The sequence below is a fragment of the Ptychodera flava genome, unplaced genomic scaffold (genome assembly GCF_041260155.1).
Source record: "Ptychodera flava strain L36383 unplaced genomic scaffold, AS_Pfla_20210202 Scaffold_37__1_contigs__length_1687728_pilon, whole genome shotgun sequence".
In the NCBI taxonomy this organism is placed as follows: Eukaryota; Metazoa; Hemichordata; class Enteropneusta; family Ptychoderidae; genus Ptychodera; species Ptychodera flava.
In genome coordinates, this window is record NW_027248359.1 from 310,335 (window position 1) to 337,743 (window position 27,409).

A 27,409-nucleotide genomic window follows, 5' to 3' on the forward strand; every position below is an offset into this window, starting at 1 on the left:
GGGATGAAAAATGAAAGAAAAAAGATTCCAAAGAAGTTTGCCATTGCCAGCATTACTTCTCTCTAATGTCAGATCACTTTTCTCAAAACTTCAAGCCAACATCAAGTAAATGAATGAGTTTCGAAATGCATGAGTTCTTGTTTTTAGAGTGACTTGGCTGGATAGTAATGTCAAAGCAACGATCTGGCTATTGACGCTTTTTGGCACACCTATTCGTTTGGACAAGGATCAGCAGCTAATGGGTAAAGATCTTCGAGGGACAGTGCGTTATTTATGTAAATGAAAGAAAGTGTGAAAAATTGTTTGTGAGGAATATCGTTCACCTGGAATTAAGCTTTTATCTATTTCACTTTGGCCTTTCTACATTCAAAGAGAATTTTCACAACTGTTTCTTCCTCTAGCCTACATTCATCCATGAGCAAATGCTTCAGAAGCTGTGAAAAATACTGCTTCAAATAGTCGGCAATTATAGAAAGATATCTCCATATGCTCCTAAGTTCATTCTTTGTGACTTCTTTGTGACTTTAACACTGCGACCTCAAGAAGAGTTTGAAATATTTTCATCAGTATGTTACTTGTCCAACTAGGCGAGATTGAATGAGTGATAAATGCCTCGGTATCTTGCTAAGTGCTTAGAAATCCTATGCAGTACCTTAGCTAAGTCTTGCTGGTGATAATGTCAAACTGCCAGCGCCGGTTTACAAATCAGTCAAACAGCTTAAAAGTTGGTGTAAAGTGTGAAGACCTTGTCTTAAAACAATATTTATTGTTTACATGATTGTTTTGACTGCAGGGATTGGAGGATATTCTACCAACTTTGTACGGAGTTGAATGTATTTGTCGATGTCGTTTTATCTTATATTTCATTCTGTGTAGTCTTTCTTACCGACAAAAATAGTTTTCAATATTTACTTATAATGAATCCTGGGTGACTAAAGACCTAAGTGAATGCTTAACAAATAGGAAAAAGTATGTCTTCAGAGGGCATCAGTTGAGAAAATGGTACTAAGAACATTCACAGGGTGTGAATTCAGCATTCAGCAGGGTCTGTGACAATGATAGCTCAAAGGTCGATCTGGAAAGTGCTGTTGATGCTATATGATGTGTTTTTACCAAATCGTTCACTCGTTGTTTGAAAAGTCTCACTTCTCCTTTCTTCTCGAATTACGAATATAAGAGTCTTTGTCACTTGACTAATCCCTTGTCATTATTCAAAAAATGGATGATTAAACCCTGAAATTGCTAGACTTGAAACAATTTCCAGGCCTAGATGGAATTTATGGGCGTGCCCAGTTTTCGACTGATCAACTTAATGGGGTTGTTTTAACACTTTTTGCAGAGATGCTTGACACTGTTACTATTGCCACTCATTTCAAAACAATTTAACGTTGTTCCAGTACCTAAGAAACACAACCACAATCAGTAAAATGTTGCTCTTCAAGTGCATCATCTTTGTTGTTATGACAACACTAGTAAAATTATAAAATTCTTTATTGTTTCGAAGATAGAACATAAAATCTACCCTCTTCAGTTTGCATGACGGCCCAAAAAGGGGAATATGATGCTAGGCTTTCTTTTGAAAAACGTCGTATAAACATCAAGGAAAGCCCGATGCACATGCAAGAAAACACTTTACAGATTTTCCGAGTGCTCTTAACGCTATTTGCCTGCACATTCTTGCAGAAAACTTTTGTTGAAAATGGACATTGGTCATCAATTTATTCTTCGGATTGTCTATTTTGTTACCAATAGAACACAAATAGTTTCTCTCAACCGCTGCATGTCCAAGTGATACATACTTTAACTGGTTGTCCTTAGAGCAGTGTCCATTTTTCTCTTCTTTATATTCTTAATGTGGATGATTTCAGTACGCAAGAGGGTAATCATCTTGTGAATTTTGGGGACGATAGTACGATGGATACTTTCTTTTTTAATTAGTCCGGGTATCATCATAGCCCCACTCTTAACGATTTTGTTGACTGCTGTGACCAAACTTATTTGAACTTGACATTATGAAAACAAAAAAAGATGATCATTGATTTCAGGAGATGTGGACAAAAGTGCGAGCAGACCATAATAAATAACAAAGAAGTGGAAATTGTTTTGACTTATGCTTATGTAGTTTCTATTTTTGATGATGAATTAGAATGCAATTCTGATACTGATGCCGTATCGAACAAGGACCAGCAGCGTTTATACTTACTAAGAAAACTGGATTTATTTAGAGCCATTCATCCCTCTTCCACGAAACATTCATTCCAAGAATTGTAATTGTTTTTTCTTATCTTTTGGATGCAAAATTCGTCCGTTAAAAATAAGCAATCATTAGATAAGATCGTTTTGATCTGCCCCTACGTAATCGTTAGTCCTGGGATAAAGTTTGCTGAGAGCCAAAGGTCCTCCAAAGTGCCTCACTCTTGATATTTAATAAAACCCTTGTTTTATCCTCAGCATTTATTTTACTTTTACTTTAAAAAACTAATGAACTTTCAGGAAACGTACAATTCTGTTAATTGTTCCAGCATGCAGCCTTCGTTGTCCTTTTGAAACCTTTTTTTTGTTTCCATCAAAATGTTGACACTGCGTCCAAAACAATAACCATAGTCTTTCTATTGCTATAATATGTCTCGGAGATATTTCAGTAACACCAAGCAGGCCATCTGTTTTTTACCTCGATAGCATTTTCTCTTTGTCTTCAGATGGACACGTAACGGCAGAAGCGATAATGTCATCTGCTAATTGGGATGCAACTGAAAAAACAAGTCATAATAGGACTAATGAACTGGCAGGTCATGGAATAACACCCGAATATCGTGAAGGAACATTATCATTGTCTACAGATACAAATTCAGGTAATAACTATTCTAAAGATATCGAGTGTGTTAAAAGTAATCCTTACCTATGTAGAACCGACAAAAAATCACTTGAATTCATAATTAAAGATTTTTTTATTATTGTACAATATTGTACGACACATATGGATGGCACACACACGCGCGAGCACGCACACACACATAAACACACACACAAACTCAAACATGTAAATATGTAATCATCTAAAATCCCAGGTCAAATCAATAGGTGACCCCAAAGGTGACCATAGATGGCTTCGGTTATATTGAAAACAATCCTCTTGCTCTTTACGGCAAAGATCAATGTTTTTAAGGGCATCCGCGCAATTTGAACCAACCCCCATTTTTGGATCCCAACACATAACAAAAATGATTACATATACTACTTTACGCTAACCGTCAATGTGGAGCTAAAGCGGGAGTGGGCCTGTGACCTGCATACTGTGGTAAATTCCCCTGTATTATGATTGAGCAGATGGCAGAAGTTGCGACTGAAAATGACCTAGGGCAGCAGAACATACGTCATCACTTCATGAGTAGCTTAAGATGCTTGATCTCGTGTTTGTCATGTGGTCATCTCTTCTTTGCATTTATCATGTTTCTCTCTCTCTTGCCGCTGAATCTTTGTGTAGAATAGACGGCCATTCTCTGCGCCGAAGCTCTAAAACAGTCTTAGCATTGCAAGAAATCTACTCTAGGAATCTAGCACGCTATCAGTCGATGCGATACATGTGCTAAGATCGTCTGATTGTTGTTTCTGCTGAAATTATGTATAGTCGGGAAGGTTAGGTGAATTTCCTACCATTTTTTTGTTACTATGTGTGTCGCGCTCGCCAGCCGTCGAACATCGATCAAACATCGAACGACATGGTTAATGAATGTTGACTTTATTAGGTATACAATCGACACATTATCAAAAATTTAGGAAGTCAAGCCTAGTTTAGAAATTCATGTCAACTCGTGAGCAGCGGTGGCATACAGTTGGTTGATCTAAGCCTTCAGTGATCATTGAAATCTACAGTTTATTTGGTACCAATTTGGTGGTAACTACGGAGTAGAGCTATATTAGGGACAATGTATGCGGTGCCCAAATTTGGATTTTAAGTTCGAAAGGATTATCTGATTACTATTTATTAAAATATTAATAAAATTTGGATAAGTAAATATCAGTTGAAAACAGAAATTTGTTACAGCTGACACACTGTTTTACAAATTGTACAGAATAGCACTGAAATATCTCCATGTTGTGTTTCAAATAAGTTTTAGGGTACAGATCTAGTGATTGAAGCGGCTACCATTTTTGGCCGTTTTATTAAAAAAAAATAAAGTTGATATTGTCGAATTTCCCCGTCCAATTTCAAAAAGAATTGATGCGAATTTAAAATTGGTTGTGGTGGATACATGATCAACTGTTTATTAGTATTTTTTCTATTTAAGTCAACGTTACTAAAAGTGTTAATGAGCAACAAAAGTGAATACTTGGGGAAAATCTCAACAGACACTGTTCAGATTGTCTTGGCAAGGCATCTAAAATATAACATATTGTATAAAAAGTATTCTATGCAATTGGCAATGAGTGAGTCTAAAAGAAGTTGTTGTTCACAGATTTTGTAAGTAACCAGCCTTTTATCTACAATATGCAGGATAACATAAGACTAGTATATTTCCAGAAGTGCGATCTGTATTGACAGCCAACCTTGTTGCTAAATAATATAATATTTATTATATTCCGAGAAACACTTTTAAGTTTTGTAAGGCAGACTTTATCACTAATTATGAAGTGAAATAACTGACAAGGACACGAGTTTGGCAGTCAGTAGGCAAGAGCCTGAAACGTTTTAATGAAGGTAACTGGAAGAGAGGCTCTTGCAGGCCCTTACAGGAGAATAATAAACACTGTAGAAAAGCTAACATACATAGTAGTCTCACAAATGCATGAAGTTACAGAACTGTGCATTTTATATGACATGCAAAAGACATAACATTGAATGCTTATAACCAACAGATACATAGGTGTAACTTAGCTGTTTGAACTAATAGTTAATACGTACGTAATGCACCCGCACTCTTAATTAAGGGAGGGCAGGGTGGGGAAGAAACGGAGACAGCTGACAACGACTTCTAGCATCAAATAAAAGATTGGCGCAATAAGCATGACCAACAGTGGGCGCTGTCTCCCACGCTGTCAGACTAGATAATTATGCAACATTACTCCAGTACTGTGGCCTTTCGCAAAGTTGCCCGAATTATGAAGTGAAATAACTGACAAGGACACGAGTTTGGCAGTCAGTAGGCAAGAGCTGAAAGTTTTAATGAAGGTAACTGGAAGAGAGGCTCTTGCAGGCCCAACCACTGCCAAACAAGTGTCCAGCCCACTGATAGTGATAAACATACTAAGCCTGGAACATTGACTGAATGTGCGTGCTCATAACTCAGGTGACTTGGTAGCGCGTGTGAAATGGAATCTTTAAGTACCTGAGATAAGCACTGGACTGCCAATCTCCCTGAAGCTTTATCAATTCTCCTGGTACATTGCAACTGAAAGCAAAATGATGCTCCGCCTCTGCACAAACTATGGCCAGAATACAGACCAGGTTGATAACCTGCCTTTAGGAGGAGCTCTTGGAGAGAAAAAACTAATCCCGAATGTGTTAAGCATGACACACTCCCACCAACTGGAAAAATGAAGGCTGGGCTAGATGGGGAAGCAGGGATGAGAAATACACATGTGTTTGTACGCTTGTAAAGGGCAGAGTGGAGAGTTGGGAATCTTGGCTAGGGGGATGGTTAAACATTTTTCACCAAACTGGATGGTTTTTGACCATGTTGCATCCACCAGCAAGCCGGAATCTGTGCATACTATCTTACCCCTGGACAAATGTTTTTCAGGGGCAAACGCAGAGGGAGTTTTGGGTACTAGGTTGACTTGCGGAAAAAGGAAAAAACCGACTAAAATAGCCGCCCACACTGTGGCATCTTTAGGTGACGCTAAATTGAGGAAAGAAGACATATCAACAGAATGCGAGGGTGATAGGCAATTTAGGCTTGGGTGGGAGCAAGGTGGTTCTACACAAACCGCGAATAGTTAGTTTGACAAGATAATGCTTGCAAGGAGCTGTGTCATAACCATTGAGTCGATGATACACTTTAACCGCATATAAATAGTTGTGAATGGTTCCAGCAGCTTTAACAGAACGTGCCAAAATTGAATGAAACGACAAATGGTGTCAGTAGATGCTGGCAACGGGACTAAACTAAATGCTCTACAAAACAATAAATAACCTTTCAACTGTGAATGAATGTTACTGCAAGTGCCTTCAGCCAAAGCTGACTGTTGTGAGTGACGGACCTCTGCATCTAAGGCTTGGAGTGCTGGTTTCCAGATGCCTGCAATGCAATATCAATAAACGCACTACCACTTATTAGAAAACTCAAAAAGTGAGTTATTAACTGGTCTGTTGATCTTATATTGGTTTCCAAGCCGTTCAAAGAACTGTGTTTCATATTTTGGGCCTAAATGCCATCTGCTTAAGTAGTCAGCTGACACATTGCTCATGCCTTCAATATGTACAGCGCGCAATTCGAATTGTGTACCGCTTTGACCAAACACAACTCTCTCAAGCAATTAAGCATAAATTTATCTCTTACTCTCCCTGTAATGATCACCCAAACCGTAGCTTGATTATCACAAAATACTTGCACCTTGTTACCACCCCAGAGATGGCACCACAGTTTAATGGCAACTGTAACTACTAACAGCTCAAGAGCATTTATGTGTAGGTTTCTCTCTAGGATATGATCCGGAAACCTTACATGAAAATATTCATCAGCATAGAGACCCCCTCCACCTGTGAGGCATGCATCACAAGAGAACGTATGTGAGATATCCCAGTCAGACGTATTTATCATTGTTATCCCGTTATACGTCCTCATGAACTCTGCCCACCACAGTAAATCTGCTTTGAAATCTTTATTTAAATAGGTATGGTGATTAGAACAACTCATGGTGCGGAGTAGCTCTAACATTCGGGCTAGGAATAGCCGGCCGGGTTTCACACACTTGGCAACAAATGCCAACTTGCCAATGAGCGACTGTAGCTCCTGTTTGGTTGCACGTTTACGATTTCACCATGACGACAGCTCACTGTCAACCTCTACTAACCTGTCTGGGGTTACCTCTTTGGTCATGGTAACTGTGTCAAGAAGAATCCCGAGAAATGTCATCCTAGTTGTTGGTGGGACTGCTTTTTGAGGAGACTATTGTAGCCCCAATGTTGATAACACTGTCTCAAGTGTTAGAAAGGCATCTATAGCTTTTTCAGGGATTTCAGCCCCCAAAAATCATCGAGGCAATTTACACATTTGTACCCTTCACTGCTATAAATGTATGCTACTGCATTCATCGTACGCTGACAGGCTAGAGCAGCTGTACGTAATCCAAATGGTAATGACAAGTCAAAAAACAAGAGAGCTTTCCATTTATAACCTAACAGATTGTAGTCTTTTGGATCCACAGGAATTTGTCTGTATGCTCTGCTCAGGTCACGTTTAAACAAGAGGCAACCTTTACGTTTCTCAATTATAAGATCAACAAGGTCATCAATAGAGGGGTACTGGAGTTGTACTAGTTCTCCCAAATATTCTCCTTTTGTATACCGTCATTGACTGCATGATTTTGGGGAAAGCTGAGATCAAACACCATTCGCCTGTCAAGGCTGCCTTTCTTATCTACAGTCTGCATGGGGGATGTGATGAGTGGAGAGGTGAAAGGATTGCTCTGAAATGGCCCTGCTGTGGCCCCTGCCGCCACCTCCTTCATGATCCAGTTGTCAACATGCTCAGGATAACTTAGTGCTGAGAGATGATTCTTTGTACTGCTAACTGGCAAATTGAGCGCTGTATAATTTATTGGCCAGCGAAATTCGAGATAATCGCAAACAATTTTGTCATGGAACTGTTGTAATTTTGCCCGCCAAATTGGGATCTGCAAATTTGATGGCACTGGAATTCGGCAAGACTGGCAATTCGGAGGTCCAACTTGGCAACGGTTCCATGCATTGCAACCACATTTAGCAAATTAACTGACGGACGTGGTGGCCATATACCCTGTTTTTTTGGGAGTGTTCAGGTGAATCTGAAGTTGTAAGTCAGCAGCTCTATTTCCGTCATGCGCATCCCCTGTTCTGGCCTTGTAATCAGTTTCTGTGATTTTATCCTTTGTGCTGAAAGTTTCAGTGATATTTGACTCAACAGAGTTGTTTTGTGTGTGGACACCATTTGCAGACCTGACCGCATTAAATTCATCTGGGCCTTGAAATGAGAGTGTTGACACTAGACTTATTTAAGCCCTGCACATCAACCATTGACTACCTGCAACCATAGCACAAATCGGTTCATCCTGTGCCATACCAATAGGCCTGGCAATACTATCGACTACAATAGCACTGTGATCTGTGAGATCAGACTTGCAAATTGAACAGTATCTTTAACCTGTAATTCCATGGAGTTACTATCCACTATGGCTGTGGCAGCGTGTCTGTCTGCACAGACCTGCCCCATTATATCGTGTAAAACACTGTGATTAGTAACAGTAGCACTACTCTCCACTATTTGTGAGCTAATACCATCGTACAAATTTGTTGAATGCACTTGGCTATTCATGCAAGCGAGATTACCCTCAATATTATCATATACCACATTAATGACACCGTTTGAATCTGCTACACACTTAGCCCTACCCAAGGTATTTTGGTTATTACTTAATTCACAAGGAGCAATGCTGGTGCTCTCTAATTTGCTATAATTGTTACTGCAGGCGCCACTGTTTGTCTTATAAGTGGCGAAACCTGTTACATGTTCAGTGTGAAGTGTTTTGTCAGCGACTGACCTGGTAATACATATGGCAACATGTGAGTTTTGCAAAGAATGGTTCGATTTTCCCCTTAAATGTCTTACTACCTCGTCATTGTCTTTTTTTCTCAGTTGTCCTTCCTTTTCCTGCTTTGTCTTTCCACGGGCCCCTGCTCAGGGATGCTTGGCTAAGGTGTTCCGAAACTTAAAGCATGCCTCGCAGTAATGCTTGAATGTGCACTCTTCCTGCTTTTCACACTTGCCGTTCTGGAACTTGTAACAGACGTTGACTTGGTCTCTCTTCTTCTGTTTGCCTCCTCCGGACGAAGTCGTCATTTTATTATCCCTTTTAACTTCCCTGATACGCGATAGCAAGTATTGCTCTCTCAGATCTGTAATGTCGCTCTCCCATGGAATTTCAATACTGCGTCCCAAGGGAACATGGCCGCATCTCTCATCAAGGCCTGCAAATGTTGCAATCGCATAGCTTTTTCGGAGTCAGGAATGGTAGCTGATTGCAATATTGCTAAGTTCCCCTCCATAAACTCTGCCATAGATAGATCATGGTACTTTTGTGTTGCGGAAGTAAATGTTCTCGGTCGTACGAACATGTGCGGCCAGAAAACCTATGCCTGTACGTAATCAGACCTCGTGTAGAAACGCATAGATTTCAACGTACCTGCTTGTTGGCGCCGGTCGCCATCATACTTCCCAATGGGGACTTGAGGTTTGCAGAGTCGATGTGTTGCTTGAAGTTAACACCGCCTGGCTCTGGCTGACACCATGGGAGACCTGATTGCAGGGACCATTGTAGATGAGAGTCCTCTTGCGCCATGTGTCTGAGGTCAGGTAACGTCAGGTTCTTAGTGCCAGAAATTGTGTCGCGTGCAGCTGTCTCCGGCTCCTCCCATTTTGCTGTGCGTAATTTCTCAAGTTCCCGTCTTAAGGCCCCCACTTCATTTTTTTCTTGCAACGTTTTTATCTCTGCCTCCAATTCTTCTTTCTCAAGTCTCAACAATTCTCTTTCTTTTCTTGTACATGCGACTAGAGTAGGTTTGCTGATGACCATACCTTTCCCGCCATTCGGGCGGGGTGTAGCCATTTTGATTCTGCTCCTTGTGCTCATGGTGGCCAGCTTTCCTTTCCCAGCTTTTCTTGTTGCTGGCTTTCGTCGAGTTGCTGTGCCTGTTTTCCACTTGGTGAAGGTTCGATTCCTAGATCTAGGAGTTGTTGTTCTGCTGCCGATGTGTTCATTCTTATACCATAAAAATATGAAGAAACGGAGACAGCTGACCACGACTTCTGGCCTCAATTAAAAGATTGGCGCAATAAGCATGACCAACAGAGGGCGCTGCCTCCACGCTGTAAGACTAGATAATTATGCAACATTACTCCAGTACTGTGGCCTTTCGCAATGTTGCCCAAATTATAATGTACTAAGTTGCGCGAAAATTATAATGTACTAAGTTGCGCGATATTGTGTGAGTGCGTGTGATATCAAAGGTTGCAACTGTTGCAAACCTTTTCAAGCTTCAATGGACGGTGAATCAAAATTTGTTCAGACGCACTTGACTACGGATATCACATATTCAGGTCCTAAGAAGCTATCGAATATTGGTTATATACACTTATTCTGGCTTACCACATTTAACCAAATGCGATAAAGTGTCATAACGCTATATTGTCAAACATGACACAAAATATATTGACATTAGAACATCGAACTCGTGTAATCACCATAACAACGTGTTTGGAACTGTTGATTGATACTGCTTGCTATAGTTGTTACTTTTTGACACCAAAAGATCTGTTCGAATGTGAATACACTTGTCTCTTGTCCTAGTATGTAACATGGTAGGGACAAATTAAAACAATTGAATAATTTTGTAAATACCTTGAATGTTTGGAAAATAGTGATACGTCATATTATAAATATCTATGTGTCATTGTTTTCCCAAGCTAGTTCAAACCTTTCCTTTTATCTCCCCTTTTCGTTCGTCTCCCCCTTTCTAATTCGTTTTTATTTTCCCAAATTTAGCTTTCTTGCAGTTGAAACGCAAGACTGTACTCTGGATAGTGGCACTGCAGAACATTTTTGTATGGACGAAGCTCAAGTTGAAACATATAACTTGGAGTTAAACACATTTCTTAGGGCTTCAGAACATATAGAAATCTTAGTATAGGAGTTATATCTCTGGAGTCAAACATCATTGTACGACTAAATCACTCTGTTCTGATAACTGACCAGAGGACAGGGCCAGTCTACTAGGATATTTGAAAACTGATGATGCATAATTTCCAGTTCCAAGGCGCATTTGATCGCATTCAAAAGTCGATATACTGGAATGTATTTTAACTGACAAGCACTCTTCCGGACTCTAGCCATGTTTACTATGCTGTGTAATAAAGGGAAAGTGGCTTCACACATCAGCCATCTCGTCTTGTATGTGCTTTGGTGTGTTTAGTGTCTGAGTTGTGTTTTGGCTGTTGGTGTGGAAATTAACAAGCGAGTCGTTAATTTTCAAATTAGCCATGGCGAGACGTGGGCGTAGTCAGATGTTGTCCTTGACAGTGGTGACTCTTTTTTTATCCCCACGTTTCGAAACCAGAGCGGTCTCTTCCTCAGTCGCCTAAGATATGTGCATATCTTTTTTGTTTTATGTCATGTCGATATTGTTGATCTCCTGTGCTTCTAGCAGTGAAGCCAGAATGCTTATGTTTGGATCGTAATGTGTTCGTTCGTTCATTGACTTGTTTCTAATGCAATGGACTTTAGCCTTAATCAGTGTGTCGCTGATGTTCGTATTTCTTTTGTAAGCGATGATCGGTTGTTTAGGAAATAAATTCCTTAATGTTTCGTCCTTTTCTATGTGATCCCAGTTTTCACACAGAGCTAGTTTGATAGCTTGTGTCTTTATGTATGGGCTATATCTTGTTGTGAACACAAGCGCGTTTTTCATTCTGTTTTTTGTTCGCTGGTGTTGTAATTGCGTAATTCTGGTGGCGAACTTTGTTTGTGATGTAATTCTAGAGATTTCATCCTGTTTGTAGCCACGTTCAACTAATCTTGCATTGAATGACTTGACTTTAGCACTAAAATCATTCTCATTGTTGCAAGTTCTGATGTACCTTAGTGTTTCGCCTTTGATCAGGCCTTTAAAGGTAGATTTTGGAAGGCATGATGTTCTATGTAGTAATTCAAACGTATCTGTGGTTTTCGTGTGCGTTCTTATGTCCAGTATTTTCTCACTGTTATGTCGTTGACCTTTGTATACCACAAGATCGAGGTATGTTATCTCATGTGTCGAGCTTTCAAACGAAAATTTGAAAGTAGGGTGCATTTTGTTGATGCCTGATGTGAATTCGTTCAGTTCGTGTTCTGTTCCTATAAAGATCATGAAAACATCGTACAAGAGAGACACACATATTATCTCAAACACAATGAAACTCCGTACACATATGCCGAACATAGCATAAACATAAATAACAACACGAATCTTAGATTCATCAAAATCTATCATTACACAAGTTAACAACAGCAAAAATCAATGCACTGGGTAAGGGTTGAAATTCATCCCAACACCAAATCGTCCTCACAGAGTTCATCTCATACAAGACGCAAACATTAGGAGAAGGAAAATCCAATACATTATGCGACACAAATTGACCAAAAAAAGACAAATTCAAACACAAGTCTCGATGCACTCCACATACAACTAAGAACACAAATCGACAAATTTGAATTCTTACATAAAACATCAGGCCACCTGAAATCTACGCTTTAAAAGCCTGATCAAAGGCGAAACACTAAGATACATCAGAACTTGCAACACAAAAATGACTTTGTTTCAAAGGTCAATACACTTTATGCAAGATTAATCGAACATGGCTAAAACAACAGGAAATCTCCAGACACATCGCAAGCACAGTTCGCCGCACGAGTTACGCAACTAGAACACAAGCGAACAAACGAAGAAACAAAGAAAACACTAGTCTTCACAACGAAAATTATAGCAACAATATATATATATAAGAACACAAGCTATAAAAAGCAGCAATGTGCGAAAACTGGGAACACATAGACAAGGACGAAACACTAAGCCTGAATGAAATATTTCCACAACAACCGATCATCGCATACAAAAGAAATCCAAACATTAGCGATATACTGATACAGGCCAAAGTCCACGGCATTTTTGTATTAGGAACAAGTCAATGAACAAACGAACGAACACATGACGATCCAAACATAAATATTCTGGCTTCATTGCTAGAAGAACAGGAGATCAACAATATCGACGTGACATAAAACAATAAAGATATACATATATCTTAGGCGACTGAGGAAGAGACCGCTCTGGTTTCGAAACGTGGGGATAAAAAGAGAGTCAAGTTTGTCATAGACACATCTGACTACGCCCACGTCTCGCCATGGCTTATTTTAAAATTAACGATTCGTTTGTTAATTTTCACACTAAAACAGCCAAAACATTTCAGACACTAAACACACCAAAGCACATACAAGACGAGATGAGTGATGTGTGAAGCCACTTTCCCTTTATTACATCACATTCCACAAAGAAACCAATTTGGGTCGTAGGGAAATTCATAAAAATCAATTTTGCTAGTTTATAAATACATGTGAATCAATTGTATTGATGGCTGTGTTATCATTTACTGTTACTCTTTTTAATATCATTCACTTTTGACCTTTCACTGAAGGTACTTTTTGTAGATTTCCGAGCCATATATATAAAGAATAGGAGATGAAGAAGAAGATACAGCTGTAGAAAAATCCATTGGTACTTTCAATATAGTATAAATCATAGTTTCTCATTTATGACTATATTAAATTATTGTTCTTTGACAGACTTGACCGCTTCAAGTACCTCTTTCCAAGAAAGTGACCTTAAACCTGGTTGGCTTTATATAGTTATCCCCTTAACTGTTATCACTTTACTGTTTGTGATGCTGCTCCTGGTCTATTTAAAATGTGTGATGTCCAAGAAGAACCAAATTGTAAGTATACACTTTGTAGATGTGTTGGCTTAGCCATTGTGTTTGCCTATCTGTGGTTTGCTACGCGAAATTCAATGATAATCATACACTGAGCATGTCCGATTAATGTCGTTCAGTTGAAAACAGAAAATTTTCGTTCTGAAAGGTTACCGGTGTGCTCTTTGTAAATAATTGGCACGTGTAATCACATTAATCGGCCTAGTAGAATTGCTCTAACAATCATTTTTATGGCCCTGATACGGTTTTGCGGACCGATGTTGTACAGTCGAAGGGCCCGAGCTTGCCAGGCCCAATACGTCTACGACCAAGGTTCGCAAAACCCTTAGCAGGGCCTTGAAGATTATGCCAAATGAATATGATATGAAATGATAAATATGTAGTCAAAATTATCCTGCAAAGATTTGGAGACAGAAATACATGCGGTATCAAATATTGATCGCCTTTCCGCCGTGTATTGATACATAATGATGTCATTGTTTACCTCCTTATCTTTTAAGAGAACGTTTTTATAATGCGACTATAATGACAAAGAATGAGGCGTAAATCGAGTTGTAAAAAATCTGTCTTTTGTAAATTATTTTGAATTAAAATACACTATCAGCGAGATGCGATCTACAGTGTGCGGTCACTTTGTGCAGATTTGCGATACATATATCTTTTTCTTGACATTCATAGAAGTAGTTAGGAATACGGGGTCATTGGGACGAATTTTGCCCTCCCACGTGAGCGGTCGCTCACTGACGCGGCAGCTGACCTGTATTTGAACTCACGTATTCGAACATCCTGCATGAGTCATCGCAACATTGTTATGGTGGTCAAGAGCTGAGTCTGGAACATTCCGACCTCAAATTAGTCATGTTTTGAATGTTCTGGTGGGAGATGAGTTTAGAGCAATCAATAGAAGTTCTAGATTGTTTGCAACATCCTGTGTCTATTTAAGCAGGTTTACAACTGACTGTCAGACACAGGCAACAGAGGCGATGGCTGACATGACAGCTGACTGGCACAGGTGACATTGACATCCTGTGTTGGAGCTGGCTGTGAACAGTGTACCTACTGTAAGTAACAGCATGCAATTTCTGACTGACCGTTTCTCACCCTTGCTTGCGCGCTCACATGATAGATATAATTTTAGAAATTTCCTCTCAGCTGAAAGTGTGTGGGAAGACCATAATTTCAAAGAAAACGAGTTTCTTCAAGTGAATGACACTGATATCTAGTGTATTTAACATTTGCATCTTTGTGTAAAATGAAGTTCCGGAGGCACCCTCTACCCTATTCCCAACCAACAAACACTCATATCTATATCTCTACGATATTTATCGATGTTTATGATAATATTACAACATGATTTGTTATCCGTTTTCATAGTGTAAAATCAACAAAATCATCAGACTCGTCTCCTGTTGCTAATTTCATACACCTAAGGAGGACTGTTCCATTCCAAAGTATTTTCATATTGTCTGTTATCTGTTGATTTGCTGTCTGTAAAGTTAATACAGCTGTCTCCTCTCCATCACTCTTCAGTCCCAGTTTCGAGCTTGCTGAGTCTAAAAATAGTCTTTCTGGGGCTCCGTGGCCTCGTACGAGCAATAATTCTCTGCAGAATTTAACCATATTTGCAGTGTATTATCTTACTCCATTATTGTTGTAAGAGGACTGACCTTGAGATGAATTGATAAACCGAGTAGTAAGATGTATTGGTGCTTGGGTATGAGCCAACGGCGAAAATCTAACAATTCATATTTGTTATTGCTAGTTTCAAAATAAATCATATTTGGAGTCTCTGGTAGTTCAGTCACCCCTACCAGTTAGAACACTATCCAATATATGTAAGATGTTCTACGGTCTAAATTTCTGGCTGGACCAATCCTATGTCAGAGTAAAGGGAGAAGGATCATTTGCAGTCTTTGTGGTGGCTAAACTTGCATCTACATTTTCCAGATAAGAAAACTCTATGAATGTTAAAGTTCTTGAATAGCAGCAGCGGCAAGCCAAAGTGTTTTTCTCGTGTTTATATTGAAGGACATAATCTTTACTATGGTTACCTGCAATCTTAGTATTATTGTTAACTTTAACATCACGAAGATTTTTGAGTTCAAGATTGAAATATTTTATACTTAGGCCGAAGTTACTAGCGCCAGACATTATTTTCGTATATACAACCGAAAATTAAATCAATAATACCTTGTAATAACAGACAACATAGAGATGATCATTTCGATTGAAAGCAAAACGGGTGAACCTGTTACTGTTAATTTTAACCCTAGCATTGACATAACACAGTTTACCAAAAGAAGACTACTAGAGTGCACACTTTACAATTAGTGGCATAACATAACATTTGCGAATAATGTACTAAAATATCAAGAAGGCAGCCAACTGAAGAAGACTAAATCAATACGTCCAGGTAACTACAATATTGATACCCTCAATAAAGCAATCGGGATGCAGCAAAAAATCAATTTTGAAAAAAGTATGCCGACAAGCCGTGTTTATCTAACACTGGCTAAAGATGTTAAAGTCTTTTTAATGCCACAGGTAGCTTTGCTGACCTTGTTGGCTCTTCAGTTAGGCCTAACGATAACCCCATGATAAAAAGTACTACAAGTCCAAAGTGAGCGGACTTCATGACAGTCACCGAATACATAGTTCATTCAGATGCTGTCAATGTGACTGGAAATTACGTTACAGACACAAGCAATTTTGGTGGCAGTCCATACTACAGAGGAAAACCACAGACTGTCTACTAATACTTCCCGTCAAAGATACAAACGAAATGAGTAAACAGGTTATCTATGACTGTGATAGGTAAATTGCAGCTCGATTTCCATGCCACAAAGAAAGGGCTCAGCAAACATGAGTTGAATGTGTATTTTGATAACAGATCAGGAAGGAAATATAGTCAATTTAAATAACTGGCTCATCGGATTTTATATCGAATTGCGGTAGCTAAAGCACCATCACAAACCATCCTATGACCAATCCCTCAGCAATATAGATCACTCAATTTTATTTTGCCTTGGGCTGTGCTGATAATAATCTGAGAATTGAGCTGTGGCAGAGTTGGCCATCCTTGTCACAGTCCCTGCCGCTTCTTGCAGGATTTCCTCATCTGTATCTCTTATTTCGGCAACAGCATGTATATCTTTGGCCCGATTTTCTCTTTCCCAATCACTTCTAAGTAATCTTTTTTTCTGACAGGACATTGCCATCATGTTCACATTTTGCGAGGGCCTTATTATGCTGGACTTTTTTCTTCAATCAGAGTATTGCTGTTCCCACTAAGTTTTTGACCTATTATATTTCCACCTATGAGTGCTGTTGCATTAATACAGGACTGAGAACTGTCATTCCTACTGCTGCAGCCATGGTGGATGGTTAATTGTCTCTTACATTGAAAAGTATACGGTTCTGCAGGAATATATTTTTGTGTTCAAGGAGATCTTTAGTTGCAACCGCGGCAGCCGTTGAACCCCCTAATTTTGTTAATCGAATTAGATTTGTTGGCTTGGATCACCCATCTCAATCTTCAGAAATTTGCTAGAGATCATTAGATTCCCATCGTATGTCCCAAAATTACAATATCATCATACATTGTGTTTAGAAAAGTTTTGGTATCCATGGTTGCTGTGTGTAAATAACATAAAAAATAAAAAAAAATAATTAGTCACGCTTATAGACATATCTCATACAACGTAGAGGAGTAGGGACCCAGTTGGACGCTTGACTGAGCAGGATTGGGTAAGGTAGGTGTCGGCGGACGAGAAGACGGTCGTGTAAGTGGGCAAACATGCCAACAATAGCAAACAGTGCGTCCCTAAATAATCCTAGTGCAGTCAATGAAACTCCTATAATCCCATAAACAAGATATCAATTATCATAGTTTTCGCGGTCATCGATTAGAACTACCTGACTGATTGCGTGGGCTCCTAGGTCTATGAAACTTTGAGTGATGGAATCACTTATAAGGGAACTGTATATTGCTTCATACACTTTAGAGGCTTTCTTTACCATATCATCATTGTACTTTTCCACATTTTCAATTGAAAGCTTTTTACCAAAAATAACTTCCTTTGACCACTTGCAATGATAGAAAGTATTTTTTCACACTTTGTCTCTATATAGATCGGGCAGACGCTGCCACTGGTGCTACTGCCATTATGGCTGTGGCTGCATTTGCCGCTGTCGCTGATTGTATGATATTCTCCATTGTTTGCAATATGTTATCTATTCTTAGTAAAAATAAAATATACGTTTAAAATTATACCCAAAATACAGTATCAGCACAGTCGTCAATGGGAATGTGAGGAGAAAAAGTAAGTAGAATATTCTCTTCCATTCAAATCTATCTGTATATGGGGAGACACAAATTGCAGTCATGAGTAAGGGTAACGCATTCCCGATTGCCTTTCAACTGAATAAGAAACAAATACCGTTGGTAAAACATGCTGATATTCCTCCTAAACCATACGACATACAACCCCTTCTAATGGGCTTAGAAATATATGTAACGCCGACATGTAAGTTCTCTTTCCACCCGCAGGATATATTCAAAGATAACGTAGTCACTAATCAATCTGCCAGAGAAAGTAATGTCTGGTTTGGCGACCCGCACATGACATACTGGGACCAGCGACTGAATTTCACCATATGGTGCAGTACTGCTGGTTGTGGTATTTCATTCGCCCATCTCATGGACAACAAATTTCCGCTGCAAATACGTTAATTCTGTCATTTTCATGTATACTTTACAGCATGTCAGATCCTTCATGAAATGGAGGTTTCACTCCCAGACTAAGGCCCTATCTTCAAAGCCGGCGACAATCCATATAATCTCATGAAATATGAACTTCTCTGTAGTAAAATTTGGAAATATAAGTCCCACGAAATTCCAACTTTCGATCTAAAAGATCGAAGTGTACAAATTCGTCTATTGTATGTTACCTAAAAATATATACACAAAAGACGTACGGTCGGACATGAAACAAAAATAGATAAGACGCTACGACAATAAACTTGAAAAAATTGAAAATATTGAGGGTTCTGGTCTCGTTCTTGAGATGATCCTCAATTTTAAAGTAATTATAAGAGAAGCTAAACTGGGGGTTGGTGGTGCGGTCCTACTGCCTCAATGATTAAAAAGTAAGCATTGTGTCAGTGACCTGACTCTGCACCAAGGCCCTGATGGTAGTGACACCGGCCGCTTCTTCAAGTATGCAGTCGTGACAAGCCTGAAGTTAGACATGGCCAAGTTTGCAAGAAGAAGGGTGTCCAGACCAGAGGGGACAGGAAGACGTATAATATTTTTGTGGCCGATTACTGCTGAGATGGGGTGCCCTTTCCTACACCTGCCGATCGGGCCATATTTAAGTGCTTCGAGCGGCAAAATCCAGGGTCAAACTTCAAGTATTTCGGATTCAAGAAGGAGTTTCAGAGTGTACCGATCATGATGAATTATAGGAAATCTCCAGTACTGTGTAACAAGCTGATGAATCTTAAAAAAACCCAAACAAACATCAAAATAAGGAAACACATGGCAAGTTCCTATGGAGACAAAATTTATATAGATTATTCAAAACCCCAGCCCTATATCACGTGCAACATCAAGTGCGCAAGCGCATACAGTCAACGTTGTCATGAAGGCAGTTGATCCAACCATGACAGACATTGTGTTGATATACAGCAGGTAAGTAAGTTATTTTATGGCTTTTTCAGAGTGTGAGGTGTCATGTCAGACCACAGGACTGCAAATAAAGTAATAAAGCATAGATAGCTTCGATAACTTTTGCCAACTGCCATACGCGTTACCCTTTCCGAATTGACGTTTCGCTCGTTCGAAAGTATCCCTATACAGTACCCCTCTCTCAATACAGATTTAGCCTTATTGTACTTATAGATTGCCCAAGTTTCCAAAAATAAAAGCGATTTTTTGTTATTTCATTTGAATTTACGTTCAAGTTTTCAGTGGAAACAATCGATCAGCTTTTTCTCGTATCTTTGTAGAATGTAAATCAACGTGAGAAAGATACGGTATGGCAGTTATCAGTTCATCTCTCTCTCTCTCTCTCTCTCTCTCTCCTCTCTCTCTCTCTCTCTCTCTCTCTCTCTCTCTCTCTCTCTCTTCCGCATACCATTTTCAAAGATGTCATTTTATTTAATCGACATAAACACAGTCCCTTAACGAGGGGCTGTGACATGTACCGGTTCGAGTTAATCTTCTTGCGCTCGATCTGTGTAATTCGCTGCCATGTTTCATATCATACAAGCAGAAAATGAGTTTCTAAATGTTTGTGGTCTTATCATAGTGTGAATATAAGGATAAACATTAGATTGAAACATTGATGGTGAAGTGATAGTGAAATTCAAGCAATATACTATGGCAGTCTGTCGTCTACAGGACGCGTGATGAACGCCACACCCACATTGGCAAACGCTGCCAATCACAGAATTTGTCAGCTACGTGAAATTTGTAAAATTTGTTAACTTTGATACATTTATCTGCCAATCATTACTGAATGCATCAAAACACGGATAGCCGTCCCGGATCTTGAACATTCACGAATGAACAACAACTCTGTAGGGGATCGATACTTTTTGACGAAATTAATGGCCCGGAGGACCGAACGGTGTGCTATATCGCCCAAGTGTCCAGCCATATGTCTTCATTGTCGTACAAGATTGTGAAATTGTCGATAGCCGTTCGTAATATGTTTTTATTTGTTTCATATTTTTCATGTAGCCTGATGTTCAACTAGACATATACCATTTAGGACATGAGTTTGTGTCCTAAACCCCAGAGTAGCTCACGTTGATTGGTACGTCTTATGTCACTATGTCCCTTCTGCGTTCATTCATTGGCTGCCTATATGTCCTCGAGTCTCATTAATATTTACTGTTCCGAATCCAGTTCATTCATTGGCCGCCTTATGTTCTCATCCCTGCCTCACTTTCGAGTGTTGCTTGTCTCGCTCTGCCATGTGCTCATTGCTGTAATGTACAAATGTATCTGCGCGCTTAGCAAAGCAGTCCCAGACTCCAGGTGTTTCATTTATCACTTTCGAACAATGACTGACAGTAACCTTCGTGAAGCCGGCAATTATGATGGACTCAAACACACCAAGTATCATCATGACACTCAAAATACACGGAAAATATGTCATAATTTATTTCAAAGGCCTTCGCTTGTATTTTTGCGTCAGAAGTAAACGCAAGACACGGTACAATCTGATATGTCGTTAGGCTAGGAATGTGCATACTTCAACTATAACAGGCATAAACCAACGTGGTTAAAATAACTCCTCCGTTGAAGGTATTCGTGTTCTTTTTCAAAGTCTCAAGTTTATTCGGTAAACGCGCAGCATCTAGCAGGGTTGTTTCTGATTGCCCGGAGTTTCGACAAAGTAACTTCAAACAGGTGCACAACATGTGCATGAATTGCCCTCCACAGCTAATGTCTTGTAATCTTTGTTTCGCATCGAACGGATCACAAACAGATTTACCTTGATCATTTTGATGATATGTGTACACAAACATTGGATCTGTAGACGAGTGCGAAAATAATCATCAACAGAAGCGAATGTCCGAACAAACTAATGAGCTAGTCTATTTAAAGATGCTGACTACGTTATACACGTACATGGATCATCTGGAATCAATGATGCAGTCCTTTATTGTCATTTCGGAATTACAGGGGCATGAGCTGTAACTTGATTATTTTTCATAATCTTAGTTCTGTAAATCTACTATAGTTTCTCATCCTAATACATGTGCTGTGCTTCTTTAAAGAGTCCATTACTTTGCTTGTCAACACACCCAGTACATGTGGAATGACCATTGTTATCGTTGATAAATGATTCTAGTCTGGACTTGAATACATCATTTAACAATAATACCTGATTATATCCATTTCGACTGCATTGACAAAGTATGCACTTGGTATTTATTTCATCATAGCCCAGGGATTAACACCAGAAACTGGAGTCAAAACGGAGAAAAATACTGAAAAAAGCTAAATGGGACAGCTAATGGAGCTTTTTTAATACACAATACGATGGCAAGCATTTTGTTGTACAAATGAACCTGTAGCTGAAGAGTGTAACTCCAAAGTTGTATATTTTTCATTTGGTAAGAAGCAGCATATTTTTACTGACAGAAATATTTACAGCTAATAAGACCAATATTTCCACGTGTCACATGTCCACGTGTCAGGGGAATGCAGACAACTTTGATGCCGGAGCTTCCTGACAATGAGATTAAGTGCAGCGCAGGTGCAAAGACATTTTTTTCTTCACAAACGTTGCGCCTAGCTGTCTGGTAATGATTGGCTGGTTTCGCAAATGTGTTACAGTAATAAGCACATGGCAGAACGAGACAAGAACATAAGGCGGCCAATGAATGAACTGGATTCGGAACAGTAAATATTAATGAGACTTGAGGACATATAGGCAGCCAATGAATGAGCGCAGATGGGACATAGGGACAGAAGACCTACCAATCAAAGTGAGCGACGCTGGGGTTTAGGACACAAACTTGTGTCTTAAATGGTATACATCTACTAGGACTCTAAAGTTGTATAACGTGTCAAAGGAAACATCATCGAAACAGACTTTGTTTAAACGCATAACTTTTGAAGACTTTGTATAGCCAGTGGGCTTCATGGTGTTTGAAGCAATAGTTCTGAGTGTCTGTTCTCGCTGGTATTGGATATAAAAGCTAGGTTTTACCGCGTTTTTGTTTTTGTTTTTGGTTGTTTTGGGTTTTTTTCTTGGTAATTCGTATTATAAACTTATCAGTGTTTTCCACTGGGACGGGAGTGCAAGAAATTGATCAGACATCGTATTCCTGCAGCTGGGAATTTGATCGTTACGGTACGCCCAACAGATGGGGATTTGACTATGTCGAAAATAATAATTTTTATTCACTATATTTACATTATACTTGCAATGTTCCGTATAGTTCAGCCTCGGCATGAACATTCTATCATTGGAATGGATCGACTTTGGTTCAACAATACGATACATTATTGCAATAATACTAGTCTAGTGAGTGTTCTTCTGCTAATTTAGCATAACGGTGTCGGGCCTGATAATAAAGACACATAATGACTTCACAAGTTCAATACTTCAACCAATTCGGAATTTACGTGTGCACAGTACAGTCCTCCATTCTCTGTTTTCTTGGCTTTAATTTCTATTTGTAGCGTTCAAAACACATGGTTCACGAAGAGTGAGGTTCTTATGTCAAGCTCATTTACATGTCTGTATTCAAATAGGCTATATATTAATATTCAGTGCATCGATTTAATTGGTCATTTACCTTTTCCTGATCATAGCTACTATTAGTTGGAGTAAAAGGTTTATATCTATGACATTTTAATCAATAGATCATTTGCATATTTAATGAAACCTCAATAAGACAGTATATCAAAATGCATTTGATTGGACTTCTTGGAACACATTGTTTATATTTATTAATATAATTATATATACTAAAGATATGTGACCATGTAACCTGATTTAAAACTTGTACTTAATGAAATTCTGTACTTGGGCTATATGTTGAAAGTGAATGTTATATTTGTAACTTAATTTGTATGACTTCTAAGCTTCAGCAGCTATACTTACTTTAAGTCATGCTTGAAGTTTATGAGTATCTCATATTTATAACTCATTTACACATTATGCCTATAAGATAGGCCATGAACAAAACTGAATGAAGTAAATTTGATCCAAGGTTCGTTTAACATATATGCTTTCACTTAATGAGCATGCTATGAGTCGTCATACTTACATTTTGCAATTTTCTAAATAGATTTTTGAAAGTTTGATGAGTTCCCAATATCATAATTAGTTCATTTGCATATATTTGCATATATTTTGATATGTATATCCTTTTTCTCTCCATAGGTTTCTGAAGGGCTGACCATAATTATTGCCCAATTATAGCCTGCGGCATTAACCTCCAGGAGCACAGAAACAGTAGTGAAAGATGTCAACTTTCAATCATACCAAATTCACTTACTTTGACCTTAAAATGTCATTGCTCCTACACAATTTGCAATGCATAACAGTACAACAAAATCATTGAATCATTCATGTCACACCTAAATTAATTCCCAAATTGCTCTTCAAAAGTTTAAATTTATCTAACTTAATTGTAGTTGTTGTGTGTATTCCTAAGTTTGTTATTTGTCATTGTACAGTGCAACTTGAAAAATGCTCATTGTTTATTCATTTATTAAAACTAATTGCCATGCTCCATTTACTTTAGTAAAAGAGTTATAAATACTCATGTGTCATGTAATTATTGCCAATGGAAATATTTTAGTGTTCCATTATTAATATACGCCCGTGTAACTTCAGTGATCCCATGCTTGCTTTATATCATAGGAACGCAAATCCTATTTTTTTGTAAATCTTTATAGTGACAAGTTTTATTATTCAATTAACCTTGCATTTTTCAACTATTTCCGCGTGGGCAGCATAAGTTTTACTTTCATATTTTAACCCCAGCGATTTTTTTCTTGATCCTCAAAATTATTTAAAATAATTTTGAAACAATCGGCGCACAGTAGTCATAGAAAATAGAAATGATCAGGAAAGGGAACTCACAGAACGAAATTTCAACCTGCGTTGCGCAGTGCACATGGTAGAAATTGTTGTCAGCGGCATAATATCACGCGAAGTAACAGGTTTTGCACTGACCATGATTTAATTTGTGAAGTACTGAATGCGAAAAAAAGGTAAAGGTGTTTCTCAAAAATGTAAAATTATATCTTTTATTCCCCGTGTTGACGTTGAGGTATTTTGAGGTCACAGGTCATATACCGTCCATTAACACCACTAAAGTTATTGTACTTCGCGTCGTGTGATACCGAAACTTACTGTACTACGAAACTCCATATGTACAGACGCAGGTGTACAATAATACATTATATGGCAAATAGTGATGTAGGATCTATTGCAAAAGTATGATATGTTTGTTTTGTGTACAATTTACCATATATATATATATATATATATATATATATATATATATATATATATATATTATATATATATAATATATATATATATATATATATATATATATATATATACATGATTGGGTAAAGTGAACAAAAAAATCACACTATATTTTTCAAATTTCGTATATTTCAGTATTTTTTTAATAGTAGACTAATTGTAGCATCCAATACCTTTCAAATATACTGAAGCAAAAAATAGAGTAGCGATGACTAAACTTTGCCCAAGAATAAGAAGAAAATAATTTCAATTCTGTATATGAACAGAGCTGACCCTTGTTACTGAATAAGCAGTGAGGTTATTTAGTAGTAGTACTGGATTCGCAACAAGCCAAAAGCATCATTGGTACAGAATGTAAAGATTAATATTGCCGCGTATCAAAGTGGCTTACACAAATGTACATGAGGGCGTTTTTTTACCCACATGGCGTTACACAGGAACATGGCTACAGGTATATGATAGCAATTATTAACATTAATACTGCATACCAATTGAACTTTAAAATATAAACGCAAATAAAAAGACCATCAAGTGTATCAATTTGAACATAATTAACTAGTAACATATGACATGATGACATAATCACTACCTCTGCGTATCAGCATTGTGACCATTTGCACTTCAAACATAGACAAGCTTAATTCTTCCGGCGTTATCGTATTATTAAAGAATGGTATGAATGCTGTCTGTCTGTCTGTCTGTCTGTCTGTCTGTCTGTCTGTCTGTCTGTCTGTCTCTCTCTCTCTCTCTCTCTCTCTCTCTCTTCTCTTCTCTCTCTCTCCTCTCTCTCTCTCTCTCTCTCTCTCTCTCTCTCTCTTCCAGCATACCATTTTCAAAGATGTCATTTTATTTAATCGACATAAACACAGTTCCTTAACGAGGGGCTGTGACATGTACCGGTTCGAGTTAATCTCCTTGCGCTCGATCTGTGTAATTCGCTGTTTTTATGCCTGCCGTGTTTCATATCATACAAGCAGAACATGAGTTTCTAAATGTTCGGGGTCTTATCATAGTGTGAATATAAGGATAAACATTAGATTGATACATTGATGGTGAAGTGATAGTGAAATTCAAGCAATATACTATGGCAGTCTGTCGTCTACAGGACGCGTGATGAACTTTATTTTAGGATCGAGCGGAACACTAGGAAGTGGGTCTTCTTTCTCCTTTAACACTTGTATTTGTAAACTTAAAAATGTATATAACTTATCAAAAATTGAAATACTGTGCTTGCAATGATTCTCACAGACATTTTGTAAATGCTAATCAAAGCGCTTGAAAACAAAACGGACGGTGTTCCTGATGACACTGTGTAAATAAATTTAAATCTTTTGCCAAAATATCTATTTTGGGGCAAATGTCGATTTGTTTCACTTCCGTACGTTTTGCAAATCAACCTTACATTTGCTGGTGCTATTAAGAATTTTAATTCAGCACTACTTGAGTTTTATAAATTGAATAAAGTATCGAACGTATGGTATTTAAATCCATACCACGAATAACAATCAAAATATGTTGATTATTTTCTCTAATATTTATTGTAGGATTCTAAATCTACAAGAAACTATGAAAAACAAATGTACAAGAAAAAACATATCATCGAGACAACACATTAGCTCAGGTGTCAAGACAAGATCTCTATGAATCTGAGCCTCTTAGAGGAAATGAGGATTGGGAATTTCCACGAGAGAATTTACTCTTTGTTGACAATGGTCTTCTTGGTGAGGGTGCCTTTGGACAGGTGCGGAAGGCCACTGCTATAGATTTAAAAGGATGCCCCGGTGAAACAAATGTCGCTGTCAAATGTTTACAAGGTAAATATAATGCATCTCACATTTTAAGGATCTTCTTTTACATCTCTCTAAGACTTATTGACCTAAATGTTTGATACCTTGATTCCTAGATAATTTTTCAAGAGAAGACGTAAATGAGTTCAAAAGGGAACTGCAAATTATGAAGTCAATAGGAAAAGGCCATCCTAATATCCTGAGTCTTCTTGGATGCTGTACAAATGAAGAAGAAGGTATCAAATAGATAGATAGATAGCTAGATAGATAGATAGATAAATAGATATATAGATAGAGATATATAAATAGAGAAAAAATAAATGCATAAATAAATAAATAAATAAATAAATAAATTAATTAATTAATTAATTAATTAATTAATTAATTACTAACTTACTTACTTACTTACTCAATTAATTAATTGATACAAGTTAAATAAATAAGTAAAATAATAATGCATTACAATTAGATCAAGCTACCGCACGTCGATTTTCCTCTAAGAGAATAGGACAAAGGCGATCCAAATGATGGCCAAAGGAGCCTTCAACGAATAAGAATATTTGTTTTACTGCTTTCGCTGTGCCTATAAGACCAATGGAAGCTGGCGAGGGACATATCAAAAATGTATGTCACAGTAATAAGCATTTTCAACTTGACAACTTTTGGATGTGAAAATCTTCAAATTTCTTGTTCTGCAAAGGGAATCCGGTTTTTGGAAAATTTTGCATAAAAAATTTAAAAACCGCATAACAGTAGTCTAAATATATCAATGAGCAGTTCGATGATGAAAATCGTTCCATTTTGACGTTTTTTTTTGTCTAAAATGGAAATAAAGCATTTGATTATCATTTGCCAATAAACGTAAATATTTTGA